The 18,757-nt window shown below is 40.2% G+C and overlaps 1 long non-coding RNA gene and 1 pseudogene across 2 annotated transcripts in view; one reads left to right on the plus strand and one right to left on the minus strand.

Annotated features, from left to right (window-relative positions):
* LOC132688569 (uncharacterized) overlaps positions 1-2,899 on the plus strand; it is a 66,358-nt gene extending 63,459 nt beyond the window's left edge. Inside the window, exon 3 of the long non-coding RNA XR_013552025.2 lies at positions 1,113-2,899. This is a non-coding gene — a long non-coding RNA (uncharacterized LOC132688569). The remainder of the gene's footprint in view (positions 1-1,112) is intronic.
* LOC132688556 (glyceraldehyde-3-phosphate dehydrogenase-like) overlaps positions 1-18,757 on the minus strand; it is a 138,860-nt pseudogene that overhangs the window by 58,830 nt on the left and 61,273 nt on the right. The gene's annotated exons all lie outside the window — the stretch shown is intronic.

Genomic DNA, 18,757 nt, shown 5'->3' on the forward strand with positions numbered 1-18,757 from the left:
ACTCTAGAGAACAGTTACCAGAGTGGAGGTGGGTGGGGGATGGATGAAATAGGTGAAGGAGATTAAGAATACACTTATCATGATGAACACCGAGTAATGTATAGAATTGTTGAATCATTATATTTTACACCTGAAACTAATATAACACTGTGTGTTAACTATACTGGAATTAAAATTAAAAAAAAATTTTTTTTTAACGTTTATTTATTTTTGAGACAGAGAGAGACAAAGCATGAACGGGGGGAGGGTCAGAGAGAGGGAGACACAGAATCTGAAACAGGCTCCAGGCTCTGAGCTGTCAGCACAGAGCCCGACGTGGGGCTCGAACTCACGGACTGCGAGATCATGACCTGAGCCGAAGTCGGCCGCTTAACCGACTGAGCCACCCAGGCACCCCTAAAAAATTTTTTTTTAAAGCATATTCATATTATGGTCAGTAATTATAGGTGACAAGCCTAAAAGGAAGACTCACCCCCAAACAAAAGACCAAGTCTGGAAGTCTCACTCTTTAGGACTGATTCTAACAATCATTCACTAACTGTGGATGGGATATTATATAACTACATACTTCCGATGAAGGTCCATTATATAATAGGCTTTGGATTAGATTCTTGAGGTGATTAAATATTATTTATAAACTGAGGATCCAGGCACTTGGGTGGCTCAGTTGGTTGAGTATTTGACTCTTGGTCTCAGCTCAGGTCTTGATCTCAAGGTCATTGAGTTCAAGCCCTGCGTTGGGCTCCATGCTGAGTGTGAAGACTACAAAACAAACAAACAAACAAACAAACAAAATGTTTTAAAAATAAATAAATAAATTGAGGATCCTCAATGTATTGAAAGTTGTGAAAGTGAAGAAAGGGGACAGTGTGGACAAGAGATTCCTGTCAACCCTAAAAATCAAGGCGACCTGGAGAATGAAAATTCGTTCAAGGGTATGTAGTACATCAGGTGCTCACAAATATCCAGACATTCAAAAGGGCAAATCCCCAATGGTACGGACCCGTCCATAGCCTATGCAAAATATCTCTCAAAACCTTTCATTTATTTTTGCTCTAATTCTGTGCTCACCAAGTAGCCAATATTGTAATTACTAATTCTGTTTCCTTCAGATGGTGAAGAGAGTACCCTGGATGAGAAACACATATACCCCAATAACTGGAAAAGTATATTTTCCTTCTTCAAGTTGCGCTGAGGATAAAATTCAAACCCCACCAAGATTGCACAGACCTTGTGATCTGGCCACTACTGATTTCTCCAAGCTCAACTCCCAATACTGCCCCCCTTCACTGTAAGTTGTAGTCACACTGGTTCCTTTCCATTTCTGAAACACTCCAAAATGTTCCCTGCCTACAGCCTTTGCCCTTCTAGTTTACCTGAGAGCAATGCTTTTCCTCAGATCCCCCTATGGCTGGTTACTTCTTACCAATCCTGTCTCAGCTAAATGTCACCTCCCCACACAGGCTTTCTGTGATCTCTGTGCCTACCATTGCAACCCTTCCCCTTTTATGCCCCCTACCACCACCACGGTCCCTAGCTATCCCTTAGCCTGTCTTATTACTATATAATATCTTGTTTACTTTTTTATTATCTGATTCCCAAACTGGAATAAAAGTCCAACATAGCTGCAGCCCCAGCAATGACCACAGAGTTAATACTCAATAAATACTTGTGAAATCAAGTGAATGGGATGGGGCGAGAAATGACATATGAGCTGCTCTGCACTAGAGAGAAGAGATACAAATAGGGAGTGCGATCTGAGATAGATGGAACCTTCCCTTGTGCCCACAATGTAACTTCTACAAAGCACCACTAAAGTACCAGTCATTGCATATATTTTTGGTTTTGTGTGTCCCTTTACCCCAACTCCAGTGTAGACCATGAACAACTTGAAAACAAGAACCGTCTTGTTCTTGTCGGCGTCCCCAATGTCCCAATAAATGTTCACCGGATCCCTCAATTCCCTGCTGAGGGAAATCGGCAGTTCAGAGAAAAAAATAGAGATTTCCTGTTAGATGAGCTTTACTTAATTGGCTGGATAAGCGCCTGCCAGAATGAGCAGTTTCTATAAGAAAACAAAAAGATACACTGTATGGTAGTGGCAGCACCAAAAGATAGCCTTAGGTGAATCCTTTAGCCCTCCATCTGTAGTCTCCATCAGCACCCTCCAAGTAACCTCCAAAAAGATTTCAGGCAACCCCCCAGCCAGATGGCCAGCGTGAGCTCTTCCTGCCTAGAAATGCTACCACCGTGTCTGTCCATGGAAATCAGACAGAAACAGCGACTACTTGACAAAAGTCCAGAAACAGACTTATAAAAACAGCCTAGCTGAAAGTAAGGGTGCACAAAGGAAGCACCAGTAAAGACCAGCATTCAACAAGGAGTGACTGGAAAGAACTGTTTAATGTTTTAAACACTGCCAAGCTGAGTAACATGAGACCGAACTTGTTATTTTGCTCGACTATATATAGTTTGCATCCTGGAATTCACTCATACTATATATAGTAGAGTTTTATTCATGCACTCCAACTGATTATGTGTGCTGGGCTGAAGTGTTACAGTGGTGCCAGAAATGAAGAGAAAATGGAAATCTTCCACAGACCTATGGGCATGTTCTTTACGCCCACTGCCATTTTCACTAATGCGTGGCGGCGGCAGAAAGCTAATTGAGACCAGCCATGGAATAACAGGCTAGAACCTCTGCTGCAAAGAATGCCTCTTTTCAGTCTTTTCCTTGTGGAGTATTTATTTATTTAAGAACTGGCTATGGTCATCATTCAGAAATACAAAGAGGGTTTAAAGGCCCAAATAATTACCCAGCTTTTATAACAAAAGAACAATACAAAAATAGTTTCTTGTCCTGTCTCACTCAAGAAAGCCAGTTCTATTAAACTGCTCATCATTAGCTGTTTCATAAATCTCAGTCTTTGGGATTTAAGTAATTTTTATTTAACTGCTGCTCTTTCTTGATTAAAATAGCAATTGTTCTGACCTGCTTCCTAAAGTAACATGTCCTCTGAATAGCCTGTTTTAGGCTGAGAAACTCATTTTAATTTCGGAGTCTCAGGTCTCTTTTAAAAAGCTACTTTTGGTCATCTCCTTAAAACTGGAGATGTCTGGTAAAGTTCCTAAAGGGTCTTTACTGAGAGGGGAGTGTGGTAGACATATTTAGTGTTTTTACTGCCCAGCATCTATCATCCCTTATTGACAATATACCCCAGTTTCCCTTTGGGGTATTATTTCTCTCCTTTCTACCATCACACTTCCCATGAAGCACACTTCACTCCTGTGCCCACAGCACAGCCAATGGTAGCATGCTATCTCTTTGATTACAGGGATGGATTGGGAGTTGAGCACATGGTTCAAAATAGGCCAATCAAAACCCATAAGACTCAGGCAGCTGGGTGGCTCACTCAGTTAAACATTTGACTCTTGATTTCAGCTCAGGTCATGATCTCATGGTTCATGAGTTCAAGCCCCACATCAGGCTCCATGCTGACAGTATGGAGTCTGCTTGGGATTCCCTCTCTCTCTACCTCTATCTCTCTCTTGGCCCCTCCCCCGACTCTCTCACTCCTCAAAATAAATAAATAAACTTAAAAAAAAAAAAACCATAAGACTCAATTCTGGGACATTTACTGGAGCTCTTTGAGGAAAAGGTGGTCTTTTTTCTGTAATTGGTTGTGGTGGTCTTGATTGCCCATAGCTGCCAGAGACCACTGGCAACTATAGAACAGAACTAACTCAGGAAGTAGAGCTGAGGATCCCGATCCCGATCTTCCAAGTATTTTTTATTTCAACTTAACTTTGTTTTTCATGATTCCAAACTAAAAGGTATACACAAATAGATTCTACTCTTTCTCTTGCCCCACTCCAGCTCTTTTCCTTAATGGGTAATAATTTTTATTGTTTTTGGTTTATTCTTCCAGTGTTTCTTCATGCAAATAAAATAAAATATGAATATATTTTTTACTTCCCCATTTTTGTTCTGCATGCATTTTATTTCTTCAATATATGTTCATTCAAGGAATACCCTTCTTTGAAATTCTATGGTGCCTTTGATTATTCCTGGTTGCTTTCCACATAATATTTGAAATGGCTCAGAGCCTTATTTAGCATATCCTACCACTTCTCTGCTTTGTTACCCTGGAGACATCATGATTTAATACTGGAGAATCCTATTTCACCAGAATTAGAGAATTCAAATGGAGGAGCTAAAATGAGGGTCCAATGCCAAACTAAAAAAAGACTTTCTAGAAAGTCTAATCTGAATACTACCAAACAGAGACTATTTCAGGCAGTGGGGGAAAAGTAGAGGGGGATGCCAAGAAGCCTAATTTTTTAGACCAAAAACAGAGATTGGCAGTGACAGGTACCTGAGCAGATAACCCAGAAAGAAGAGTATACATTGCTACCAAATGATCCATTATTTTGAATAGATGTCAAATTCAGTTCTTTTGGTTGGTCAGAAATCTCTGATCAAAGTAATACACTGACCCACATGATCTCTTTTTTTTTTTTTTAATTTTTAAATGTTTTTATTTTATTTTTGAGAGAGAGAGAGAGAGAGAGAGACAAACAGACAGAGTATGAGTGGGGGAGGGGCAGAGAGAGAGGGAGACAATCTGAAGCAGGCTCCAGGCTCTGAGCTGTCAGCACAGAACCCGACACGGGCTCAAACCCACGAACGGCGAGATCATGACCTGAGCCAAAGTTGGACGCTTAACTGACTGAGCCACCCAGGCACCCCTGTTTGTTTGTCTTTTTAAAGTTTATTTTGGTCAATTTTTCTTTTCTTATATTGCAGAACTGTATATTGATATACCCAGTGAGGGCTGATATTTTCTCTGACTTGGATAGATTTTAAACAGGTTACATAAACACATTACCATTTATGGTTTCGTGCAGGTCTTTTTCTTTTTTAATGTTTATTTATTTTTTTGATAGAGAAAGACAGACGGTGAGAGAGAGGGGGGCAGAGAGAGAGGGAAACACAGAATCTGAAGCAAGCTCCAGGCTCTGAGCTGTCAGCATAGAGCCTGAGGTGGGGCTCGAGCCCATGAACAGTGAGATCATAATCTGAGCCGAAGTCGGATGCTTAATCAACTGAAGCCAGGTGCCCCCATGCACATCTTAATAGAAGTAAATGAGCTAGGCATTCTGTTCTTTTATCCTTTAAGCATTAAATAAATAAATAAATAAATAAATAGCATTTATCGCTTACTTTCTTTTTGATCTAAAATTCTAATTGGGGAGTTAGAAGAGTCATGAGAAATTTTTTTTTAGGTAAATATATTTGCCAATTGTGTTTTACCAAGCTACAAACCCCAAGGAATGAATGAAATACAAAGCAGATGTTCACAAAGAAAATAGACCTTATAACAATATACTGCAGTAGTCCCCTCTCCCCCACCACCCCCTTCCCCCCACCTTATCCACAGGGATATATTCCAAGACCTCCAGTGAATGCCTGAAACTGCAGATAGTACTGATCCCTATATATACTGTTTTTACCTATACCTTGGAGATATCGTAGGTTTGGTTCCAGACGACCGCAATAAAGCAAATATCACAATAAAGCAAGTCAAATGAATTTTTTGGTTTCCCAGTGTATATAAAAGTTATGTTTACACTATACTGTAGTCTATTAACTGTGAAATAGCATTAAGTCTAAAAAAACACACCAATGTATATACTTTAATTTTAAAATATTGCTAAAAAAATGCTAGTCATTGTCTGAGATTTCAGTGAGTGGTTAATCACTGATCACAGATCACCATAACAAATATAATAATAATGAAAAAGTGTGAAATATTGGAAGAAGTACTAAAATGTGACACAGAGCAGAAAGTGAGCAAATGCTATTGGAAAAATGGAACCAATAGATTTGTTCCCTGCAGGGTTGCCACAAACCTTCAATTTATAAAAACACACTATTTATGGAGCGCAATAAAGTGAAGCACAATAAAATGAGCTATGGCCATACATACATACTTATGACACAGTTTAATTTACAAACGAGGCCCAGGGGCACCTGGGGGGCTCAGTTAGTTAAGCGTCTGACTCCTGGTTTTGGCTCAGATCATGATTTCAAGGTTTGTGAGTTGGAGCCCTGAGCCCTGCATCAGGCTTCGTGCTGATAGTGCCCAGCCTGCTTAGGATTCTCTCTCTCTCCCTCTCTCTCTGCCCCTCCTCTGCTTGTGCTCTCTCTCTCTCTCTCTCTCAAAAATTAATAAACTTAAAACAGCAACAGATGAGGCACAGTAAGAGATTAACAACAAAAACTAATAATAAAATAGAGTAATAATATATTGTAATAAAACTTACGTGAATGTGGTCCTTCTCTCTCTCTCAAAATATTGTACTATATTCACCCTCCTTCTCCTGATGATGTGAGATAACATGCCTATGTGATGAGATGAAGTGCGGTAAATGACCTAGCCTTAGGCTGCTATGGACCTTCTGAGAGTCAGAAGGAACATTTGCTTCCTGACCACAGATGACTGTGGGGGTGGAGGTGTGTGTGTGTGGGGGGGGGAACTGAAGTGGCAGAAAACAAAACCCCAGATAAGGGAGGGGGCAGGGGATTAATGAATAGTTTTGGTAAAATGTAGCCTTTGTAACTACGGGATAAAGCTTCATCTTTTCTGTCCTAAAAATGAAATATTTGTTTGCTGGTCAGGTGATGTTGTGAATGCATTTCCAGATGCTGGATCTTAGGAAACAATTATTGAACATACTTTATTCTCAAATATGTGCTACTATTAATTAAGATAAATGTTTTATGCTATTGTCAAATTTCAGTAATTTTGTTTTGGGTGCAAGAAAGCCACCAAAAACATTTATTTTGGAGCTAATGCTATTTTTCTAAGAAAGCACATTTTATGAAAGCTAATTCAGCATAAACTTATCCTAGCCATAAATCCATAGACTCAAAATGTGATTTGGCTTCCAGATTTACACTTGTTTCAATTAAAAAAGGTTTCAATTAAAAATCACTAAGTTATGCCTACACATCAATTAATTTTTGCCTCAGGGCATGAACCATTTCTATATTAAGTAGCCTAATAGAAAACACTTTACTTTAAAGGTTTTATTTCTTCACTAACACACCATGTGTGAAAATACATTCTTGGCACAATGTATTATACAATAGAGTTTGATTACTTACGCATGTTTCTGACATTTAAAATACCTGTATTGTCTTCAGGAGGTAATACAGAGTATATGAGGCTATAGACTACAAACAATAGAAAAACAAGTTGGTTCACAATTTGAATAGACTGGAATGTGTAACCAAAGAACAATGGAGACACTCCTTGTTTGTGGCTTTCTTAGAATGTAGTAAACAACCGTCTTTCAAGGACCGGGTTAGCAACCAAAAATTGTAACAAAACAAAATCTTAAGGAAGCCTTGCAGAAGAGAAACTAGTACATTAGATGAGTAATCCAGAGGGGGAGTGGGGTGGGGGAAGGAGACAATGAAATCCACAAGAAGATTTGGCCATCTAGAAACCTGGATTTATAGGGGCACCTGGGTGCCTCATTCGGTTAAGTATCCAACTTCAGCTCAGGTCATGATTTCATGGTTTGTGAGTTTGAGCCCCACATCTGGCTCTGTGCTGACAGCTCAGAGACTGGAGCCTGCTTCAGATTCTGTGTCTCCCTCTCTCTCTGCCCCTGCTCCACTCACCCTCTGTCTCTGTCTCTCTCTCTCTCTCTCTCTTGCAAAAATAAATAAACATTTAAAAAAATTAAAAAAAAAAAGAAACCTGGATGTATATACATTTATATAATACTAAGGGCATTTGATTCTGCTATGATGCCGACCTAAAAGATAGTGGAATTAAAAACAAAAAACTGCAATAATTAGTACAATCGCTTCTTTGTTTTTCTTCCCTCCTAACTGCTAACCACCCCATCACAGAGCTTCCACTTCCTCTTTCCTTGCTCACCAAGGACCTTTGATTCACTTTTACTCTTTACAAAATTTAATTGACAATGATGCTGTTATAAATATCAAATTATTCTTCGTGAAATTATCTGCTTTATAATGACTAAATGTCACCATTATATTCTAAATCCACTTCCCTTATAAAAATGCCTTTATGGAATGAGTCATTTTTCTTTCAAGGCTTCTCAAGCTGAGAATGTCTTATCAGTCATAATTTTTTAAAATAGTATCAGGGCACAGATCTTCTAGGTCTCAAACGATTTTATAGGGCATTTAGGTCTAATACATTTGTGCCTCTGCTGCATTTGTGTGAGGGCTATTGTTAGCATTGGACCTGAGGTTTTACAAAGTAGTTAGTGAGGGATTAAATTAATTTAGGTCAGACCTTTAGCCACTGGCTATCATAATAATACATTTTCTACTATTTGCATGTTTCCATATATTTCCAGAACATCATGGTTTTGCTATTTACTTTGTAGAATTTGCAACTCCTTCAATTACCTCAGAGTTATTTTTAATTCTTAAAACAAGATTAAATTGCTTACATTTAAAAAATGTAATACATACTATTTAAAATATATTTATATATTTTATATATGATTCCATATATAATGTGTATATGTATACACGCATGCACACACACACACACACACACACACACACACACACATAATGGTGCCTTTGGAGAAAGAAGGAAAACTCCAAACTAAATGCAAGCAATATGGAAATTTCTTTGCCCTAGATTAATTTACTTAGAACAGAGGACTCTTTGTCCATGTCTGGTGGCAAAAGAGAAGTTCTAATGATCAATATTCTACAGGATTCTATCAAACAAGCCTGAATTGAGTTGCTTTTTTGAATGTTGTTTGCATAATTTAGTTAAAAAAGGAAATGTCTAGAAAGGACGGATGGGGAAAAAATAAATTTCTGTGATGTTAAATTCCTATATGTGCACTCTGACGATTTAAACATTACTCAACACACGTGCTAGTCAGCTTAAGTTGCTAACTGAATATAGGTCCCAAGAGATTAATAAATGTACCTACCACCTTTGGAGAACTCTAGTTACAGATCAGCCATTTCCTCTTCCTGTCCCTGCTTCTCAATAAGTGACTGCTGTTTCACATTATCCAGAGTGGCATAGTCCAACTTAAGTAAAACATCGTGGTTCTTAATGAGAATTTTCAAATGCATCTTGCCCTCATAGTTAGCTTTTAGTGAACAGCCAGGGCTAAAGAGCTGCTATTAAAAGAACGGTATTTTCTTTATAGCCGGTTCTTGCCCTGAGACTAAAGTATGTTTGGTTAAGGATACTAAGTTGAGACAGGCTCCTTCATAAAAAAGAAGAAGAAGATGAAGAAGGAGAAGAAAAGAAATATTAAGAACAAGTTCTGCGATGTTTTTATAATAATTCAAACTGAAAGCAAACGAATGCTCCACTTTTTAGCACACAAAAAAAGAATGAGTATATATTTCATTCTATTTATTTTTTGAGTTATTGCCAAGAAAAGACAGTTCTTTATACAATCCTATGTGGAATGAGTCTTAGGGGTAAAAAAAATGGATTATGTGCCTTAAGAAGGACGATGCTACAGATTCAAGAAGAGAGGATCCAGAGGGACTGACAAAACTCTTAATTGCTCAGACTTGAGGGGACTGTCCCTGAGTTGAGATAAGTGATTTTCAGGATATGCAGTTTTTAAAAAATGGCTGCTTTGGTGGTGTTTACCTTTCATACTTTTCTTCTCTGCAACCACGCATGACCAAATTCAATTATTATTTTTATTCTCACACTTGAACAGGTATAAGTGCCCCTCTCACCACCTTCCACTTCCCCTAATACATGACTTCTCTCTTTTGTCTCCTTATTTTACCCTCTCTTTGCTCTCTCTTACCCTTCCTCCTGAGGATTTCCTAAGCAGTGTTTACAGGTTGCCTGCCACGCACCAAAAACATCTCTCACCATAATCTCAGGCCTTTTCCTTCTATATACTTCTTATGGGCAGCCTGTGTAAGAACTGCCCAGTCCTGTTATTCTGGAATCGCTCTCCCCTGTTCATTCTTTCTCTAAAGATAAAGCAAGGAACTCTAATGTTGAGAACATGTCTAACCAGAATGAACATGAAAACCAGCCAAAGAAAATGTCTCCATTTCCCCTTCTCAAGTTTATGAGGAAATATATAATGTGGGTCTACATCTGTGTTATCGCACTTAGTTTATACAGTTCATGAGAGAAAGATTTTATTCCTGGCTCTGCTACTTATTGTCTGGGTGATCTTGGACAAGTTACTTAACCAGATGCCTGAAATCCTTTCTGGAACAAGGCAATGGTATAAACAAATAAATGATCTTGCTCAAACTTAATTTCCTAATTTAGAGGAAAGATAGCTTAGAGGTTAAAAGCACAGCCTCTGAACTTAAATATCCTTGGGTGGGAGTCCGGGACTTTCCATTGACTTGAAATAAGGCCTTAGTTTCCTCATTTGTGAAGTAGAGACAATAATAATATCAACCTCATAAGGTTGTGGTAAACACTGAGTGAGATGATGCATAGAAAGCTTTTAACACATGGGAATGCAAGCTGGTGCAGCCACTCTGGAAAACAGTATGGAGGTTCCTCAAAAAAACTAAAAATAGAACTACCTTATGACCCAGCAATTGCACTACTAGGCATTTATCCAGGGATACAGATGTGCTGTTTTGAAGGGACACATGCACCCCAATGTTTACAGCAGCACTATCAACAATAGCCAAAGTATGGAAAGAGCCCAAATTGTCCATCGATGGATGAATGAATAAAGAACATGTGGTATATATATACATTGGAGTATTACTTGGCAATCAAAATGAATGAAATATTGCCATTTGCAACTACGTGGATGGAACTGGAGGGTATTATGCTAAGTGAAATTAGTCAGAGAAAGACAAAAATCACATGACTTCACTCATATGAGGACTTTAAGAGACAAAACAGATGAACATAAGTGAAGGGAAACAAAAATAATACAAAAACAAGGAGGGGGACAAAACAGAAGAGACTCATAAATATGGAGAACAAACTAAGGGTTACTGGAGGGGTTGTGGGAGGGGGGATGGGCTAAATGGGTAAGGGGCACTAAGGAATCTACTCCTGAAATCATTGTTGCCACTATATGCTAACTACTTTGGATGTAAATTTTAAAAAATAAAAAATAAAATTAAAAAAAGAAAAGAAAAGAAAGCTTTTTTTAAAATGTTTATTCATTTTTGAAAGACAGAGAGAGACAGAGCACAAGCAGGGGTGGGGTGGAGAGAGAGGGGGACACAGAATCTGAAGCAGGCTCCAGGCTCTGAGCTGTCAGCACAGAGCCTGATGTGGGGCTTGAACCCATGAACTGCGAGATCATGACCCGAGCTGAAGTCAGATGCTCAACTGACTGAGCCACCCAGGTGCCCCAGAAAAGAAAGCTTTTAACACAGTGCCTGGAACTCCATATGATCACTAATGCTGTTTTTTTTTTTTTTAATTTTTTTAATGTTTATTTATTTTTGAGAGGGGAGGACAGAGAGAGACACACACACAGAATCTGAAGCAGGCTCCAGGCTCTGAGCTGTCAGCACAGGGCCTGATGCGGGGCTCAAACCCACGAACCACAAGATCATGACCTGGGTAGAAGTTGGACACTTAACTGACTGAGTCACCCAGATGCCCCTATACTGTTATTTTTAATAAGGTATCATCATGACAAAATCTTGGAGGCTGTATCACAATGTTAAAAATGAAATACCATTTTATGGAAATAATCTGTGAAATAATAATAGTCATAAATATATATAATATATATATTATATATATATTATAAATATATTATATATTATATATATATAATATAATTATAATATATATATATGGCTCTGCCCTTGGTTCTTGGCTCAGAACTCCTAATACTCTTGTAAATAGGGGGTGGTAGAAGAATTTTTTGTTCTAACATGTAGTCTTTGGTTCCTGACATAGAGCTCCAAAGATCTTCGTAATTTCCTCCATGATAGGACTGTCTTTTGTTCTAATGAGGTGACTCTTGGTGGGTTCCTAGATGGGAGCTGGTCATTAGAGAGACCAAGCTGTGATTCAAAGCTTGGAATTTTCAGCACGCCCTCCCAATTCTCTACTCCAGAGAAGATGCATCATGCCTATGTGATGAAGCCTCCATAAAAGTCCCAAAAATGCAGAGTTCAGAGCTTCTAGGTAATTATTTTCACATGCAAGTCAAAAAGATAAGACTTTTTAAGCAATCTGTTCAACCCAAATTAACAACAATCTCTTAATATAATCAAATATTTAGCATTTAAATTTCCAGTGTCTCAGTCTCACAGTTCATAGGCTCAGGCCCCACATCAGGCTCTGTGCTAACAGCCCAGAGCCTGGAACCTGCTTTGGATTCTGCATCTCCCTCTCTCTTTACCCCTCCCCCAGTTGCACTCTATCTTTCTCTCTCTTTCAAAAATAAGTAAATATTAAAAACAATTAAACTTCCAATGTCTCATGTCATAATTTTATTTAATGTGTGTGAATCAGGATCAAAATAATGACCACATATTGCAACATGCCATTATGTCTTTTAAGTTTAAAAAATTTTTTTTGAATGCTTATTTATTTTTGAGAGAGAGAGAGACAGAGCATGAGTGGGAATGGGGCAGAGAGAGAGCGGGAGACATAGAATCTGAAGCAGGCTCCAGGCTCTGAGCTGTCAGCACAGAGCCCAACGCGGGGCTCAAACTCATGGACTGCAAGATCATGACCTGAGCCAAAGTCGGACACTCAACCAACTAAGCCACCCAGGCACCCCTATGTCTTCTAAGTTTAAATTCCCTTGCCATCCCATTTTCCTATTTCTTGCAATTTATTAGTTGAATAAATTGGGTTATTTGTCCTAAAATTTCCTATAATCTGGATTTTGCTGCCTGCACCCCTGTGGTGCAATTTTACTTACTTTTTTGGTTTTTTTGTTTGTTTGTTTGTTTGTTTTTCATCTGCATTTCCTGTATATTGGTAATTGGATATCAGTGCTGAATCAGATTCAAGTTTGATTTTTTTTATCAACACTACTTGATGGGTGGTATTGAGTTCTTTCATTGGGAGGCACATAATATCTAGTTGTCTTTTTGGGACATTGACAGTCATTGATGCTCAATGACTAGATCCATTAATTTGTTAAGAATTACAAAATGGGGCGGGGCGGGGAGGGGGGGGCGCCTGGGTGGCTCAGTCGGTTAAGCGGCCGACTCAGGTCATGATCTTGCAGTCCGTGAGTTTGAGCCCCGCGTCGGGCTCTGTGCTGACAGCTTGGAGCCTGGAGCCTGTTTCAGATTCTGTGTCTCCCTCTCTCTGACCCTCCCCTGTTCATGCCTCTGTCTCTCACTGTCTCAAAAATAAATAAAACGTTAAAAAAATTTTAAAAAAAAGAATTACAAAATGGGGGAAAAGAGAATTATAACATGGGGATATTTTGTTTCAAAGATGCATTTATCATTTGTTATCTGGAAGTTCCGTAAAGAGAAATTTTCCTCTACCTACCATGTGGTTACCCAAGGATACAATTAGAATAGAAAAAGCAGAATGGCATAATAAATACTTCAGTCATTTCCTTTACTTTCCAGTTTTCAAAACAGTGAGTTATTAAATTACTATTTAAAATTCAAGTAGGGACTTATTATGAAAAAAAAAGAACTTTAGAATGTACAGTGTATAAGCATCAGAGTTTTTGTTTTATTTCTTAAAATTTTAATGACACATAAAAATAAAAGGCTAAGAATTTCAAGGTTGGCAGCTGTGTACAGACCCAGAGAACATTCTGTCTATACAGGAGCACAAAGGAAGATTCTGGAGAGCTCTGGGAAAACTGTGGAAGTGGCATGTGCTAACATTTGGGATACATTGTTAATAGGTACACGACTGGGTACTGAAATGCTTGGGAAAAATTGGATGGGTTCATGAACAAATAAGCAAATAAAAACACATGGCAATTTTTAACATAGGAAAAATAAAGATTGTTGAAGATAGGCGGTGTGGTTAAGAATGCAACTTGGCTTGTCTGTTAACAGTATTTGTTTGGCCATAATAATGTAAACACAGCCTTTGGTATAACAAAAGTGTTGATATGCTTATGCAGGGAACACAGGAAAAAGGGAAATGGGAAATGTGGTATGGAGATACAAAACCCTCCTCTCTACAGCATGGTGGGGAGTCAGTAGATTTTATCTAAATCATTCAGTCAAGAAGCTATATAAAAGAATATTATTTAGAAAGAGTAATAAATGTTAGGAAAAAAACAGTTAAAAGAGTTGAAGTGATTGCCTCTGGGGAGTAGAACTGGGTGGTATGTGGGGATGTTGCAGGGGACTGATTTTTTATTAGAAATCTTAGGCAACATTCATGCTATTATATACGTGTATTACATGTATAAAATAGAAATTAACATATAAATAAAGGGATAAATTGTCCATGCAAGATGAAAAATATAGAAAAAAGAGCTGAAGAGTGAAGTTTACTCTCAGGTCAGAAAAAACAACACACAAAAACGTTTCAGCTTGCATTTAATCTGTAGATTTAACAAAAATCTCTTTCACATACTCGCAGTAGGCTTCTATGCCTAAAAAACTTCTCTACTTCCAGTACATTCTTTTTCTTTTTCTTTTTTTAACGTTTATTTACTATTGAGACAGAGAGAGAGACAGAGCATGAGCAAGGGAGGGGCAGGGGGAGGGGGAGACACAGAATCTGAGGCAGGCTCCAGGCTCTGAGTTGTCAGCACAGAGCTCGATGCAGGGCTCAAACTCACAAACTGTGAGATCATGACCTGAGCGGAAGTCGGACGCCTAACCAACTCAGCCACCCAGGTGCCCCAACTTCCAGTACATTCTTAATCATAACCACCAGCTTGCACTGCAGTCCTTCACAGATTATCCAGTCACTTTTGTCTTATGATCTCATGCCTAAATCTAAACCTGATTTCCAGCTAAATCCTCTTCTGAATCAGCGTATCAACTACATTGATCTCACAAGCAGTATGTGATCAAGCCCCAGTAAACACTCCAAAGGCTTGGGTAAACTTCCCTTTTTGGCAATACTGTGAGCACAAGGTCACACACATCATGGTCAGGACTCCATGATCCCATGGCAAGAAGAGGGCCAGAAGTTCTATGTTAGGACCCCTCCTAGACTCTGCCCTTGTGTCTCTGCCTTGTCTGATTTTAATTTGTATTCTTTTGCTATATTAAAACTGAAATCATAAGTGTAGTACTTCCTGAGTTCTGTGTGTTGCTCTAGCAAATTATAGAATTGAGGGTGGTCATAGGAACCTCTGAATTGATAGCCAGCTAGTCTGAAATGAGGAGGGCCCTGGTTTTGAAGTCTGGGGTGGTCCAGAGCCAGCGGCCAAGAAGAACCCGCGGGCAGGAAGAGCTGCACCGGGGTCGTGAGGGGTAACTCATTACATACCCTCAGATTGAGAGGGGGGTCAGGGATAGAGTAAGTCTCCAAGGAATTTTGGAAGCAAGGTTTCCAGGACCTTGAGGGACTAGCTGTTGCTAGGGAAACACCATTTATTACTGTTTACTAAAACCTCAGTCATGAGACCCTTCAGATGTATATCAGGGGCCATAAGCTTGAAGTACGATTGCCAGCATATATCTTGGAGGAGTTGAGATAAAGGCAGTTTCCAAAGGAATTTTTATATGTTAAAGTAGACTTACAAGATCCTCCAGGTTGGGATAATGTTAAGCTAAGATTCCCTTTTGCCCCTAGCAAAGTGTCATCATCCAGGCAGCTGAACTCCTAGAGGGAGGTCACTCTACTGGTTTCAAGGACTTGTCAATGGGCTGTAGCCAGTATGGGAATTTAATTTTTCATTTGCCTCAGTTTCCCACAACACCATGGCAAGCATTTAAACCCCTTTCCTTTGTTCTTGGGCAGCCAGGAGTATCCGAGGAAAATCACATACATTCATATCACATACCTGGGAGTGGGGGTGCTGTTAGCCTCCACTTTACCCCCAGCTTGCCCATGCTCCCTCATCACTGGGAACCCACAAACTTGTGACTGGTGTCTAAGTGAGAGAAGTCATGTGGGGACTGTTCTCCAAAATGTACACTTAGCTAAACTCATTGTAGTAGCTGAACATTAGGGAGGTGCCAGTGTAGGAAAGGCCACGTGGGAACTGCAAGTCCTTCTAAGTGAGTATCAGACTCTGCTCACTTCTCTAGTCTGTGCTGCAGCGCCCTCCCCACACCTCCAGCCACTGGACAACCACCTCAGGCTCAGCATGTCTTCCTATAGCCCCAGATCTCAGAGACCAATCCTGTCCTTAGACTACAGGTGTTTAAGGAGCTCTGGCCCAACACTCTGGGACTCAACACTAGCGCTCTGTCAGAGCACAGGGAGAAACAGTCAACAGACCTGGTGTAGCAGCTGGGGTCTTGTTAGAAAGAAGTTGACTAGGGCCTGGGTGGCTCAGTCGATTAAGTGTCCAACTGTTGATCTCAGCTCAGGTCTTGATCTCAAGGTTGTGAGTTTCAAGCCCCAGGTTGGGTTCTGCACTGGGCATGGAGGAAAGGAAGGAAGGAAGGCAGAAAGAGACAGAGAAGGAGGGAGGGAAGGAAGGAAGGAAGGAAAGAAGAAAGCAAAGAAGGATTTAAAGGAATTTCCTACAAAAGGGTGGTCCCAGGCAACCAAAGGGATAGATCAGTTGGTAGCCAAGAATAGCAGCCCTAGACTCACAGACAGAAGGAGGGAAAATGGAAGAGGATTCTGTAAAGGCAGCTGTTCTGTGCCACAGCCAGTGGCAAGTAACCTGTTTTTTCTTCCCCCTTGTCTGCAGGGCTCTCCAGTAACAGACGCAGCTGGAGTTAGGGGCAAGGGAGGCTGTTGACATAGCCCATGTAGGTCAGCCGATGGGGTGGAGAGGAACAGAAAGCAGATCTGGAGGTATAGAAGGGAGATATTAAGCACCTGGTTTCAGATCCGTTCTCTGTACCTACCAGCTATGTGATCTTTAACACGTCATGTAAACTCAGTTCCCTCTTTGATAAAACAGAGGGTTTCAGTAACCAAGGACCAAAAGGAAATAATGTACATGAAGTATTTAGCATAGCAAGGTCATAGCAGAGGCTCTGTATCCAGCAGACAGTAGTACGAAGTAGGATTGCTGCTCTGCCTCTGCCTTTAAGCCTAGCTCTCACACCTGGGCTTCTGACTTGCTTCTGAGACCCAGATGCCCCCAGTACCCCATTCTGATAATAGGATCCAGGTTATTTTTATTGTGCCAGAGGCCCTGTTATTCACTTTATCCTACAGCCTCCTAGGAATGACACCTTGCTGCAGGCTTGTAGGTAACCATGGAAACCCGCTGCCTTCATCAGGTGACTAAAAGCAAATTGGTAACAGCCTGATGAAGGTGAAGGGGAGAGAAGCTGAAAACAAAGACTTTTAGGAGGCAGGTTAAGCAAAAACCATGCTCCTGACTTGGAGTTGAATATTTTGATCCCTAGAGACAGTTAGCACCCAGCTCCACTCAGTGGACCCCTCCCTTAAGTCACAGTGCACATAGGACAGAGTGTACTCACAGTGCAAGGCAGGGTTGGAGGCCCCCATGCCACTCTGTCAGCTGACTTCCAGTGAGTTCGTAACTTGCAAACTCTGCAGGAGCCATTTTGATTAAAAAGCTCTCGGTTTCAATCAACCTCCTCTGAGAACTTGGTTCAGGAAACCAGGACTAGATTGGCCAGAAGCAGATGGAACACATCTACAATGTTATTTTTTTAATTTTATTTTTTGAAAAATTTTAAAGTTTCTTTATTTATTTTGAGAGAGAGAGAGGGACAGAGAAAGAGCATGAGCAGGGGAGGGGCAAAGAGAGGGAGAGAGAGAATCCCAAGCAGGCTCCTTGCTGCCAGCACAGAGCCTGACGCAGGGCCCTAGCCCACAAACCTCGAGATCACGACCTGAGCCGAAATCAAGAGTCTGACGTTTAACCGACTGAGCCACCTGGGCGCCCCCAGAGCTACAATTTTAGAGAAAGGGAGCATATTAGATTTTTAGGGCTGCTGTTACAAAATACCACAAATTTCTAGGGGCACCTGGGTAGCTCAGTCGGTTGGGCGTCCAACTTCAGCTCAGGTCATGATCTCGAGGCATGTGAGTTCAAGCCCCGCGTTGGGCTCTGTGCTGATAGCTCAGAGCCTGGAGCCTGCTTCAGATTGTGTCTCCCTCTCCCTCTGCCCCTCCCCTGCTCACGCTCTGACTCTCTGTCTTTTAATAATGAATAAACGTTAAAAAAAAACAAAAAAACAAAGTACCACAAATTTCTGGTTTTGACAGCAGAAGTTTATTGTCTTACAATTCTGGAAGCTAGAAGTCTGAGACTCAGGTGTCAGCTTTCCGAGGACTGTGAAGAAGATTCTGTTCTGTGCCTCTCTCCTAGTTTCTGGGGCTTATCTGTCCTTACTTTGGCATTCGTTGGCTTCTAGAAGCATCACCCTGACCTCTGCCTTCACTTTCACATGACATACTGTGTGTGTGTATGTGTGTATGTGTGTGTGTGTCAAATTATCCCTTTTTGTAAGGACACCAGTCATATTGGATTAGCCCCCACCCCTTAATGACCTCATCTTAACTAATTGCATCTGCAAGGACCCTATTTCCAAATAAGATCATATTTTAAGGTGCTAACACTTAGGACTTCAATGTATGGATTTTGAAGACACAATTCAACCCATAACATAAAGTGGGGAAATTTAATCACGTGATACCTGTCTTGGTTCTTAAAT

The sequence above is a fragment of the Panthera onca genome, chromosome E1 (assembly GCF_046562875.1).
Source record: "Panthera onca isolate mPanOnc1 chromosome E1, mPanOnc1 haplotype 2, whole genome shotgun sequence".
Classification (NCBI taxonomy): domain Eukaryota; kingdom Metazoa; phylum Chordata; class Mammalia; order Carnivora; family Felidae; genus Panthera; species Panthera onca.